General features: G+C 34.8%; 1 pseudogene; it reads right to left on the bottom strand.

Annotated features, from left to right (window-relative positions):
- Positions 1-576: 576 nt before the first annotated feature.
- On the bottom strand, positions 577-12,426 carry LOC129877252 (basic leucine zipper 23-like; annotated as a pseudogene).
- Between the last annotated feature and the right edge of the window lie 627 nt (positions 12,427-13,053).

Consider the following 13,053-nt stretch of genomic DNA (forward strand, 5'->3'; position numbering starts at 1 on the left):
ACTTTGGATTGAGGATACATATTAGTTTTAAAATGTGAGATTGCGTAATTTACACTCATGTATTACGCGTTTCTGTTTTTCTTTAAAATGATTCTATCGTGATCTTCTGCAGTTTAATTGCAGATGTATCTCAAATACAATCTGCTACCGTGTCTCATACATAATATCACAAGTGTTAAAATCGTTATTTTTGATAAATATGAAAAAGTATCGTTGTGTATGATAAATAAGCTCCAAAATCACGTTATTTATGAAAAAATTCTCTATAATGTAAAAGCCCAATAATATTTGAGTGCTTTTGCAACACCACAAATTTGGCCAATTATTTGATTAATATATTAGCTACTTCAATTTAAAGAAACACAAATAGTTACGGCTTGTAATTGGAGTGCCAGGAGTTTTGATTGAATTAATTTAGTATATCTTGATCTATCCAACTTTAGTTTAACCCGCTCATTAAACACCTCTGATTAAAATCACGAGATTCTAGCTGTCTCAATCTTTATAGGTATCAACAAACTAAACTTTGTTTCCTTTGACTATGTCGAAGTTCACATAACCTAGACATAATTTTTATCAAATTAATAATAATCCAAGAGCGAGAGGAAGATTCATCAGAAGAACAAAACAAATACTAGGTTGAGGAACAAAGCTTCCAGATCCTCACAAATCTTGGTCTCATCTTCATGTCTACAAGCTAAATCCATTACAACACAATTATACCACGATCAATCAAGTTGAGGTCCGCTATATTTATTCACTATGTCTATGTGATGTCGCTCCATTTAAGCATATCCACTAGCCAAATCCATTATTCTAAATAATAAATAACTGAAAATTTCAAAACACAACTTAGGCTGCTAACTCGAAGCAGAACAGGGAAATACATTAATTGAACTCAGAAATGAAGAGATCGATACTGAAAAGAATCCCAAAAGACACGGTAGAAACCTAATACAATGTACTCAAGACCTTAAGCTAACAGTTCACCGGCCTGCCATTGCTGCATTTTTTCCCTCCTAAATAGAACACAAATCGATACTGAAACATTAGTACTCATTTTATCAGTCAGCTTCTTAATTCAGCTCATTAGGAATTAATACTTCTGTTTCTTTTTTCTACCGGTCCAAGAAATATACATAACGATTCATTTTTACATTATAAATTAAAAATGTCAATAAACGTGTAGTACATACATAGACAGTTTTGCTTAGAAATGAAAACAACCTCGTTGGAATTCAGGGACTACATTAAAATTTCTTTAGCAATACCAGTATCAAGGGGAAGACGTATCACAAGAGATGAATAGAATTTGCATAACTATAACTATTCAAACTGATAAATCTGGGACTTTGTTACCTATAATGTTACTTGAGCCGAGGGTCTTTCGGAAACAACCTCTATACCTCCATAAGGTAGGGATAAGATGTACTTACACTCTACCCTCTTCAGATCGCACACTGTGAATTACGTGGGGTATATTGTTGTTGTTGACTTTGTTACCTATAATGTGTAAGGTCCAATCCATGTGTTTTTGGAAGATGTTTTATCTTTTTTTGGTAAACATTATCATGCCTTGAAGATGTGGCCAACCGACCAAAATATTTGTTCACACTTTGTTGAAATTGGCAACCGGCCAAAATATATCTTCACACACCTTTGTTGAAATTGACAACCGTCCAAATGATATCTTCACACACCTTTGTTGAACCGACCAAAAGGATCTATTCACATTAAAATATTGTAATTTCTACATTTGCTTATGTCATCAGTGACATAGGAAGGTTTTTTCTCTTACTATAAATAGGCACTCTTGCTCATTTGTAAAACATACCAAGATAGAGAGAAAAAATATTAGAGAGCAAAGTGAAGTATACCATAGACTATAACAAAATAGTCTGTGAAGAAAAGTAGAGTGTGAGCGATATTTTAGTAAGGTGGAAAATCAAAAGAGTGTTATTCCTTTTGAGTGTGTTGTGGTCACTTTGAGTATTGTACTCATGACTACCCAATGCAAAATTTTTTACTATTGTGATATCAGTTGCTCCTCTTGGCCCATGATTTTTTTCTTATTTAAAAGGGTTTCCACGTAAATTCTTGGTGTCATTATTTTTCCATTTTATTTCTATTATTTTGACCATATATATTTTCGTGTTAGTCCGCATTTTTTCAACAAACTGGCATAAGAGCAAAATTTTATCTGAGTATGCTCTGTGGTTGCATCATAATCCGAACTTCCACATCAGAAAAGATTTATTTTGATTTGCAATAGTTATATTTTTTAGGGGGGGAGAGGGGGTGACAATGGAAGCCAATACTAGTAGAATGGTTAATTTGAATGGTGTTAATTATGTTATTTGGAAGGGAAAAATGGAAGATTTTCTTTATGTCAAGAATTTTTATCAACCAATTTTCGCCATTGTAAAGCCTAATAATAAAATAGATGAAGAGTGGAATCTGTTGCACAAACAGGTGTGTGGATTTATTAGGTAATGGGTTGACGATAATGTGTTGAACCATATTTATGGGGAGACACATGCTCGTACCCTATAGGAGCATCTTGAAAGTTTGTACGCTCGGAAGACTGGGAACAACAAAATTTTCTTAATAAAGCAAAAGTTAAGTTTAAAATATCATGATGGGTATCCGATGATAAATCACCTGAATAATTTTCAGGAAATCATGAACCAGTTATCTACTATGGGCATTAAATTTGACGAAAATATTCAAGGCCTGCTTCTACTTGGTTCCCTATCAGATTCTTGGCAAACATTTAGAACTTCATTGTCAAATTCTGCTTCGGGTGGTGTGATCTCTATGGATTACGCCAGAGTAGTGTCTTGAACGAAGAGATGAAAAGAAAATTTCAAGGTTTTTCTTTGTCGAATGTCCTGGTAATTGGCTTTAGGGGGAGAAATAAAAATTGTGGTTCTCAAAATAGAGAACATAGCAGGAGCAAATCCAGAGGTAGACTTAAAGATATTGAGTGCTGTCATTGTGGCACACAAAGAAGTTCTACGAGAAATTGAAGAGGGAGAACAAAGACAGAAAGAAAAATAAAGAAGATGACAATGAAAATTGCTTAGCCACCGTCCCCATCGACGATCTTGTTACCATTCTTGATGCACATATGATAAATATTTCTTGTGATGAGTCAAGCTGGGTTGTGGGCACTGGTGCTGCATCTCATGTGACATCAATAAAGGATTTTTTCTCTTCCTATACTCTTGGTGACTTTGGAACCTTGAGTATGGGTAATGAGACTGTATCTAAAGTGGTTGGTGTTGGTATAGTTTATTTGGAAATTAGTGTTGGAACTAAACTAGTTTTGAACAATATAAAACATGCACCTAATGTTTGTCTGGACCTAATTTCTGTTGGTGTTCTAGATGATGAAAGATATGTCAGTAGCAATGGCGGTGGAAAGTGGAAACTCATTAAGGGTTCCTTGATTGTGGCTCGTGGTAACAAACATCATGGTCTATACTGGACTACGGCTTCTACTTGTGCCAATATGGTGAATGCAGTTGAGAGAGATAACTCTTCAATGTTATGGCAGAAGAGGCTTAGCCACATCAGCGAGAAAAGACTTAATGTTTTTGGCCAAGAAGAAATTGTTGTCAGATTTCCAAAGAGCTAAATTAGAAAACTGTGAGCACTGCTTCACTGGAAAATAAAATAGAGTTTTCTTTAAATCTAACCCTCATTCAAGAAAGACAGAGTTGCTTGAGTTGGTGCACTCTGATTTATGCGGTCCACTGAAGATAAGGACTCTAGGTGGTACACTCTACTTTGTCACTTTCATTAATGATTGCTCAAGAAAGCTTTGGGTCTATGTCTTGAATATTAAAGATCAAGTGTTAGGTGTCTTTGAGCAGTTTCAAGATTTAGTTGGAAGAGAAACTGGAAAAAAACTGAAATGTATTCGTACTGATAATAGTGGTGAATATTGTAGATCATTTGACGAATAATGCAAGTATATTAGACACCAGAAGACTCCTCCTAAGACTCCTTAGCTTAATGGGTTGGCTGAGAGGATGAACAGGACCTTCATGGAAACAATTAGATGTTTGCTTTCTAAAGTAAAGTTGCCGAATTTCTTTTGGGGTGAAGCCTTGTTGACCGCTACACATGTTATTAACTTATCTCCTACTGTTTCTTTGCAAAGTGATGTTCCAAATAGAGTTTGGTATGGAAAAGATGTTCCTTATAACTATTTGAGAGTATTTGGTTGCAAACCTTTTGTACATGTGCCGAAAGATGAGATGTCAAAGTTAGATGTCAAGACAAGAAAATTCATCTTTGTTGGATATGGCCTTGATGAATTTGGTTATAGGCTATATGATCTAATTGAGAAGAAGCTTGTGAGAAGCCCTGATGTTGTCTTTATGGATAATCAAACAATTGACGATATTGACAAAAAGGAGAAGTTAAAATTTTCAAGTTTTGATGGTGTAGTCCATCTTGATCAAGTCTCTCATACAAGTGTGTATGACGTTGGTAGGCTTGATAATTACGGAGATGCTCAAAATCAAGTCCTAGATCAATATGTTGATGTTGATAATAACAATGAAGTTGTTATTGATGATGCTCCTGCTCATGAAGTTGTGGAAAAAGCAAATAATCCTCTTAGGAGGTCCACTAGACAACATATTCCTTCCTCTCATTATTCACCTAATGAGTATGTGCTACTCACTGATGGGGTGAACCAGAGTGTTATGAGGAAGTCATGGAAGATGAGTATAAAAATCAATGGATTGAAGTCTTGCAAGATGAGATAAAATCTTTGCATGAGAACCACACTTATGAGTTGGTGAAATTGCCTAAGGGCATGAGAGTTTTAAAGAACAAGTGGGTGTTCAAAGTTAAAATTGAAGAACACAGCTTGAAGCCCAGGTACAAAGCTAGATTGGTTGTTACGTGATTTAGTCAAAGAAAGGGTATTGACTTTGACGAAATATTTCTCCTGTCGTGAAAATGTCCTCCATTCGTACAATTCTTGATTTGGCTGTAAGTCTAAATTTATAGATTGAGCATATGCATGTGAAAATAATTTTTCTTCACTGTAACCTAGAAGAGGAGATTCATATAGAATAACGTGAGGGCTTTAAAGTAAATGGTAAAGAAAAATTTATGTGCAAACTCAAAAAGAGTCTCTACGGGCTAAAACAAGCTCATAAACAGTGGTGCAAGAAGTTTGAATCTGTTATGGGAGAGCAAGGCTACAAGAAGACTTCTTCAAATCATTGTGTATTTGTACAAAAAATTTCTGACAATGATTTTATCATCCTCTTGCTATATGTGGATGATATGTTGATTGTGGGCAGAAATACTTTCAAAATTGATGAGTTGAAGAAAGAGTTGTGTAAGTGTTTTGCTATGAAAGACTTGGGTCATGCCAAGAAAATTTTGGCCATGAGAATTACTCGTCTCAGATATGAAAGAAAGATTTATCTATCACAAGAGAAGTACACTGAACGTTTACTGGAGCGCTTCAAAATAAAGAATGCTACACCTCTTGCTAGTTGTAACACTCTAAAAATTATTTTTCGCCAAGACTCGAATCATTCTTTATATGCGTATAGACTCGAACTGAATGACTTCTAATTGTATATATGAGTTAGGATCAATTCCTAAGTATTTGAAGAGCATTATATGTGGTTTAGGTTAATGAGAGATCCCTAACACTAAGCTAAATCCAAAGAATTTCCATCGGCTAAGTTTTCGAACGAGTTAGAATAAGGATCAACTTTAAATGACCATAACTTTTAGACTATTAAGAGTTAGATAGCCCACGACCTATCAAATTAAAGTTCTTTGAATTCTCTTTCTAACGCCATCAAGTTTTCCTCATTTTGAGTTTGGAGTAAAATGTTATGACCGATTTACCAAAGACTACCGCTGCAGCAATATGGGAGCTTGGCGCAGCGCACCACTAATGCGCCCGAAACTAGCTGCAGTAGTTTGGGCTTTGGCGCAGCGCGCCACTATCTCACCTGTAGGGTTTTGAACCCGTTTTTCAATTTTTTTCTTGAGAAAGGGCGTTTTGGACTTTTTTCCACCTATCTCAAGTATAACCCTAGCCGTTTTGGGACTAAAAATCAGTTCCTTCATAATATCCAAGGAGGTTTTCCTCTTCTTCACCTTGGGAGATTTGAGAGAAGAGACTACAAAGGAGAAGAAGAGCTAAGATTCAAGATCTTCAAGCCATGTCTTTGATTCTTGGTAAGATAATCTTCATTCTATGTATGTAAGGCTATTCACAACGTTGGATTGATTTCATCCATGTGTCTTACATCTTCATTGTTTCGAGTTGAGTTGAGTTTTGAGGTTTCATGAGTTGAGTTCTTGAGTTATCTATAATTTCTATTGAGTTTTTTTTATATAAATTCATATGTATTAATGATGTTCTTGAGTTGAGTTTTGTTGAGAGTACGGATTCATGTATTCATTCACTTGAACCCCAGATGAGATTTTATTTTTGTCATAATTTGTCTTGAGGTTGAAATTGATGATTTTCATGCATAAATAAGAATATTGCTTTCAAGGTGAGATGATGCATTTTTTTATGAGTTTGATGAAATTGAACATAGAGTTAAATAAGAATTTTGGAGCAAGATGTTTGATGATGATGATGTAAATGATGTCTATTTTTAAAAAGGTAAAATGATTGATGAAGAGGTAATGTTGATGATGATGCATGAGATGGAGTGGATTGGAGTCCAATATGACTACATGATATAATTTACATAATTCGATTTGGTTGGAGTCTTATGAGGAATTTGAGTATAAATGATTGTTTGAAAAGGAGTCTTAAAAATGATTTGTGAACGTTTTTGTATAAATTATTTATGCACTATTTTGAGTTTAAAAAATGATTATCTTCATCTTTGATTTAAAAAGAGTTTAAGCATGAGTTGAGTTTGAGAAGTCTCTTAATTACTATTTTGAGAATGAGTATTTTGAGTATAAATGAATTGAGCATTATTACATTAAAACATCTATTTTGAGATTAAGTTGAGGAGTTAAAAACTATGTTTTAAATGCATTCATTGAGTTGAGATTGTATCAAATTTAAAGATAAGAGTTTGATGATTGAGATGAGTTGATTTTGAAAGAAGGTCCAATGAGACCAGATTGATTGAGTTTTGAAAAGAGTCCAATGAAATAAAATGAGTTGATTTTTAACTAAGTCCAAAAGAGAATAAATGAGTATTTTGAGTATTTTACTCACCTGATAGATATGAGCATATTGAGTCTTGGAAGGAGTATTGAGCACCGAATTAGGTAAGAGTATAGTCCCTACTCAAATTCCATGAACTATGTAGCCAACGTAGGAGAGGATTGAACCGTTAAAGTCGGATGTTTCCCTATTTCATTGTTCTGACATGATAGGACTTGATTGATTGTTGGATACAGATTGATATATTTGTCCTTTACCTTGGCAAGTATTGGACGGACGTGACAGACGTCGGTTCATTGTACATCACCTACTTATACGTGGTGGGATTATTGTCAGTTAGAGAAACTCCCAAATTGAGTGGATTGTGTATGAAATGATTGGTTTGATTGAGATTGTAGATAATTGAGTCGAATTGTAAAATATTGTTAAATTCTAATTTGCATATCTGTTGAGTCAAATCCTTTGAGTTTATTATTGAATTGATTAAATATGATGTGATTAGTTCGATTGAGATTGTAGATGATTGAGTCGATTTGTAAAACATTTCTAAATTCTAATTCACGTGTCTATTGAGTTGAGTCCTTTGACTTTATTCGTTGAGTTGATTATATATGATCGGATTGGATTGGATGGTAGGTGATTGAATTGAATCGGATTGTATATGATTGGATTGGATCAGATTGTATATGATTGGATTGGATCGGATTGTATATGATTAGATTGGATTGGATGGTAGGTGATTCGATTGGATTGGATGGTAGGTTATTGGATTGGATCGAATTATATATGATTGGATTGAATTGGATTGTACATGACTGGATTGGATTGTATATGATTGGTCTCTCTTTAAACCATATTCTTACTTTAGACTTACGACACCTTGATTGAATCTCTCTTATCTTTTTGATTTGAGATGTTTGAACCGATATTATTCCACCTTGATGCTTGTTTCATTCTTCCATATTACATATTCGTACATTCTACGTATTGATGTCCATTTGGACCTGCATTGTTTCATGATGCATAGACATGTTTAAAAGATCATCAAAGGCGCACCATTGAGGATCTGTTCACACTCAGTTTATTGGTGAGTCCTCCCCTACATTCGAAGGATACCACTTATGTTATTCTTGCGTCGAGTTTAGTATTTTCATTCTGATTTGAGGTAGCCATGAACTTGTCATTGAGACCAATTAGATAGTAGTGATAGAGGCTTCATAGACTAGATAGTGATAGGTCGATTGAATATTTTATTTCCTTGAATTGTTCTTGTCAGACTATTTTAATGACATAAATTGGAGTTCAATTTATTGGCCCATGGCCTTTCTTCTTTGAGCTAGATTGTTGGTTGGAATTGTCCACATAATTATCTCTTTATTTTAAGTCTTCCGCTGATTGAATGGATGAACGGATGTGTGATCAGGCCAAATGGTTTGCTTGGGAGCCAATAATGATTTCTGAGTGTCAGTCACGTCTAGGGTACCCTGCTGGGGCATGACACTAGTTATATGAAGTTGAGCAAGAAGATGTGTCCTACAGCTAGGGAGGAAAAAGAGAGCATGGCCAAAATTACATACTCCTCCGTCGTCGAAAGCCTAATATATGCAATGGTATGCACTAGACCTAATACTTCTCACGCAGTTAGTGTTGTCAGCAGGCTCCTCGACAATCCAGAAAAACAACATTGGGAAGCTATAAAGTGGATACTCAAGCATCTGAGAGAAAACTAAGATAAATGTTTGTGTTTTGGAGGATCAAATCCAATCTTGAAGGGCTATACATATGTTGATATGGAAGGTGACCTTGAAAACAGAAAATTCACTACTGGATATTTGTTTACTTTTTCAGGGGGAGCTATATCATGGCAGTCGAAGTTGAAGAAATGTGTTGCACTGTCTACAACTGAAGCTGAGTATATTGCGGCTACTGAAGCTGTCAAGGAGATGATATGGTTCAAGCAATTTTTTCAAGAGCTTGACTTGCATCAGAAGGAGTGTGTCGTTTATTGTGATAGTCAAAGTGCAATAGACTTGATCAAGGACTCTATGTACCATGCAACGACGAGACATAAAGACGTGATTTATTACTGGATTCGAGAAAAGATAGAAGATAAATCTATGTAGGTTGAAAAGGTCTCTACAGATGAGATTCTTGCAGATATGCTGACCAAAGTGGTAGCAAGGGACAAGTTCGAGTTGTGCAAATAACTTGTTGGAATGAATTCTCTCTGATAAGAAGATAGAGTTACCTCTTTTAGGTGCATGGGACTATAGGGGGAGATTTGTAAGGTCCAATCCATGAGTTCATGGAAACATGTTTTATCTTCCGTTGGTAAAAATTATTATGCCTTGGAGATGTGGTCAACTGGCCCAAATATTTGTTCACACTTTGTTGAAATTGACAACCGGCCAAAAGATATCTCCACACACCTTTGTTAAAATTGACAACCGTCCAAATGATACCTTCACACACTTTTGTTGAACCGACCAAAAAGATCTGTTTACGTTAAAATGTTGAAATTTCTACATTTGCTTATGTCATCAGTGACATAGGGAGGTTTTTTCTCTTCTTATAAATAGAGCACTCTTACTCATTTGTAAAACACTCCAAGATAGAGAAAAAAGATATTAGAGATCAAAGTGAGGTATATCATAGACTATAAAAAAATAGTCTATGAAGAAAAATAGAGTGTGAGTGATATTTTAGTAAGATGGAAAACCAAAAGAGTATTATTCCTTTTGAGTATGTTATGGTCACTTTGAGTATTGTACTCGTGACTACCCAGTGTAAAATTCCTTACTATAGTGCTATCAGTTGCTCCTTTTGACCCTTTGACCCGTAGTTTTTTTCTTATTTAAAAAGGTTTCCAGGTAAATTCTTGATATCATTATTTTCCCATTTTATTTATATTATTTTGACCATATATATTTTCGTGTTAGCCTGCGTTTTTCCAACATAATGAACCATATACTGTTCTACTTTTCACAGATTAGGAAGTTTCTTTGCATGACAATTTGTAAAGAATTTTAACTGACCTACAAAGAGATCTGCATAGGTTTATCATTTCCTTTAATGAGCCACGAAACTCAAAGGCTATAGAAATCAGCCTAATCTACATCTGATATGACTGAACAAGAATACAGGATTAAATCCTATTTTCATGAAAAGGATGAAGGCTCATTGAGTTCAGGTATAGATAGTTAATATTGACCAATTTTCAGAATAATATGCCAAAAACAGAAAATTCAAATGAATGTGAATTTCACCTGTTCTCTTTCTCTTATTCCCGCGAGAAGCACTGGCCGTAGGAGTACCATAGCCCAATGCACATCCAAGAACCTCCTTAAGTCCCTGACTATCCAAACACTGAAGAGTTTCAAATCCACAACTATTAAGGCCTTGTCCATTTAACTCTTTTGAACCCTGATCATGACATTGTAGGTTGCAAGGGTTCATAACATAAGTTCTGCGAAGGTCAGGATTAACCAGGTTTTGATATACATCTGTACCCTCCATTGGCTTCTGACGGAAATGATCCAATTTCACCTTCAACCCTTCCTCGGATGTCCACGAGTAAGCACTTGAGCCTGGAAATCTCATCTTCCAAGTTAGCTTGACCCTGCAGCCTGTTCAACAGCTGCTGATTTATAGCCCTTAACCTGACTACCTCATCCTCTAATGATGCAACCCGAGCCTTTGTTTTCTCACAGTACTTGCGAACTGCTTCCTTATTACTCAAAGGGCGTTTCTTTCCTACATTTGCTGCTGTCGACTCTGCAGTAGTATCGTCACATGGGGGGAAACATACCTTGGTGTGAACATGGTAACAAGTGTGTGTGTGAGAGTCATCAGGACCATGTGGATTGCAAGTGTGGGCATGAATACAAGCATGCACATCCGTGAGAATTTCATTGAAACGCTTGTTCATGGAACTAACTTCTGGAATTTCACTAAAAGTAGAACTTGACAACACTTCCTGGTTAGAGAATTCAAGCTCTCCGCCATCCATTATAGAAATCCAAAAGAAATAAGTGTCTGCCGGTAAACCACAAGCATTTAATAAACTCCTATTGAGATGGTATTCAGCAATCCAGTCTATGAGAGAACAATATGTCAGATAAACAAATTGCAAGAGCAACAACATTGCCAATGTGACGCATACCTCACCCTACCGCGTAGAAATAGAGAAGCTATTTCATATAGACTCTCGGCTTCAAGAATTGGAAACTTTAACAACAAAAGAGTAAGATAAATATCCTAATTTGCTAGGTAAATTGAAGTTTTCATAAATGAAAATCTAACAAAATTCTTTTACTAATTTCAAGTTCAGACAGCTTAAACTAGACAGATTCCCTTCATTGTGAAGAGTATCCATCCTTACTCCTTAGCATGTAAAATCTGCTTTCGGCTCAATAATTTTCCAAAATAACTGCAATCCTCAAGGGTGATAATGTTAAAATTCGGATTTGATTGAATATCATTCGTGAGTATTATTAAAGAAGGGCATATCTGCTCAATTTCGCATACTTAAAGGGAATATGTGATCTTTTTTTGCTTATTAATCAACTAATTAAGTTAATTGGGGCTCCAACTAATTTAAGGGGCATATTTGGACCAACTATTGAAGTATAAGAGCATAAGTGAGCTACAACATATTTACTTAATTTGGAATACTTTAAGAGCATATTTAGCTCTTTGTCCTTTTATTTTATTATTCTAAAAGAAATAAAAGTAATTTTAATAGGCAATTCTCGTTACTTGGGAATTAAATTTACAAAACACACTCATAATACAGTCCCTCTGACTCCCCACTCTCACCGACAACAATCCCATACTAATTGGGCTCGCTATATAAATCCTCTATGTCCATGAAATTCTGTTGAGCCCATAAGAAAAAAAAGAAATTTTAGAAAAATCTAACAGTAAATGCGCGTATTAGCCATGTATGCATCAACGGTATGCACCAAAAAGAAGAAAACGCAGAATTTTTCACATCACAACAGAGAAGGAAATAAATGAAATGGCAAGAGCTAAATTTATCAATACAGAGTTATCTTAGACATACTTACAGTAGAGCACTTGTGGTGGGAGAAGACGTATTTTTTAGGCTGTGAAAACAAGGAATGGTGGAAAAAGAATGGAGGAAGCAAAGTGGACATAGACAGGAGGGAGAAAAGAGTTGCTATGTTTATAGAGTCCGAAATTGCTACGCTTTTTTTTTTCTTTGGGTACAAGAAATTGATACTTATTTGAGGGGCCGATCATAATTTAACAACTTTTTACACAATCAATAATGTGGTTTAGCGATCGTCGTAGATTACTTTTTTATAATGGTAAAAAAAAAACACTTGAATTATTATATTGGTATAATACATAAATATATACATTTTAATTTGGTCTCAGTTGATATTTATGAAACTTATAAAAAGTTGAACAAGTAAACACACGTATTTTATGTGACATATTACATGTAGGACGTCATGTAAGATGCCGTAAGACGCGAATTATCACGTAAAATGTCAAATAAAATACGTGTGTCAACTTATTCAACTCTACACAAATTTAAATGATTACTTATGCATACCTAAAATTGAAGAGTATAGATGTCACATGAAGTCAAATTAAAGATCATGTTTATATATTATGCCTATTATATTTTTACAATTTTAATACCCCAATTATTCGATATTTCTATTACATAGCTAAACTCACGGGCAAAATCGATTGAATCATATCAAATCAATTTTTTAGTTTTTTTCTAAATAAAATAATTTTTTTTAATTTAAATCTATAGCCGTATCGAATAATTAGGGTGAATTATATATATATTAAAAAAATGTCAGGTGGCATTCCAGCTAATTACTTTTGCC

The sequence above is a fragment of the Solanum dulcamara genome, chromosome 12 (genome assembly GCF_947179165.1).
Source record: "Solanum dulcamara chromosome 12, daSolDulc1.2, whole genome shotgun sequence".
NCBI classification, from domain to species: domain Eukaryota; kingdom Viridiplantae; phylum Streptophyta; class Magnoliopsida; order Solanales; family Solanaceae; genus Solanum; species Solanum dulcamara.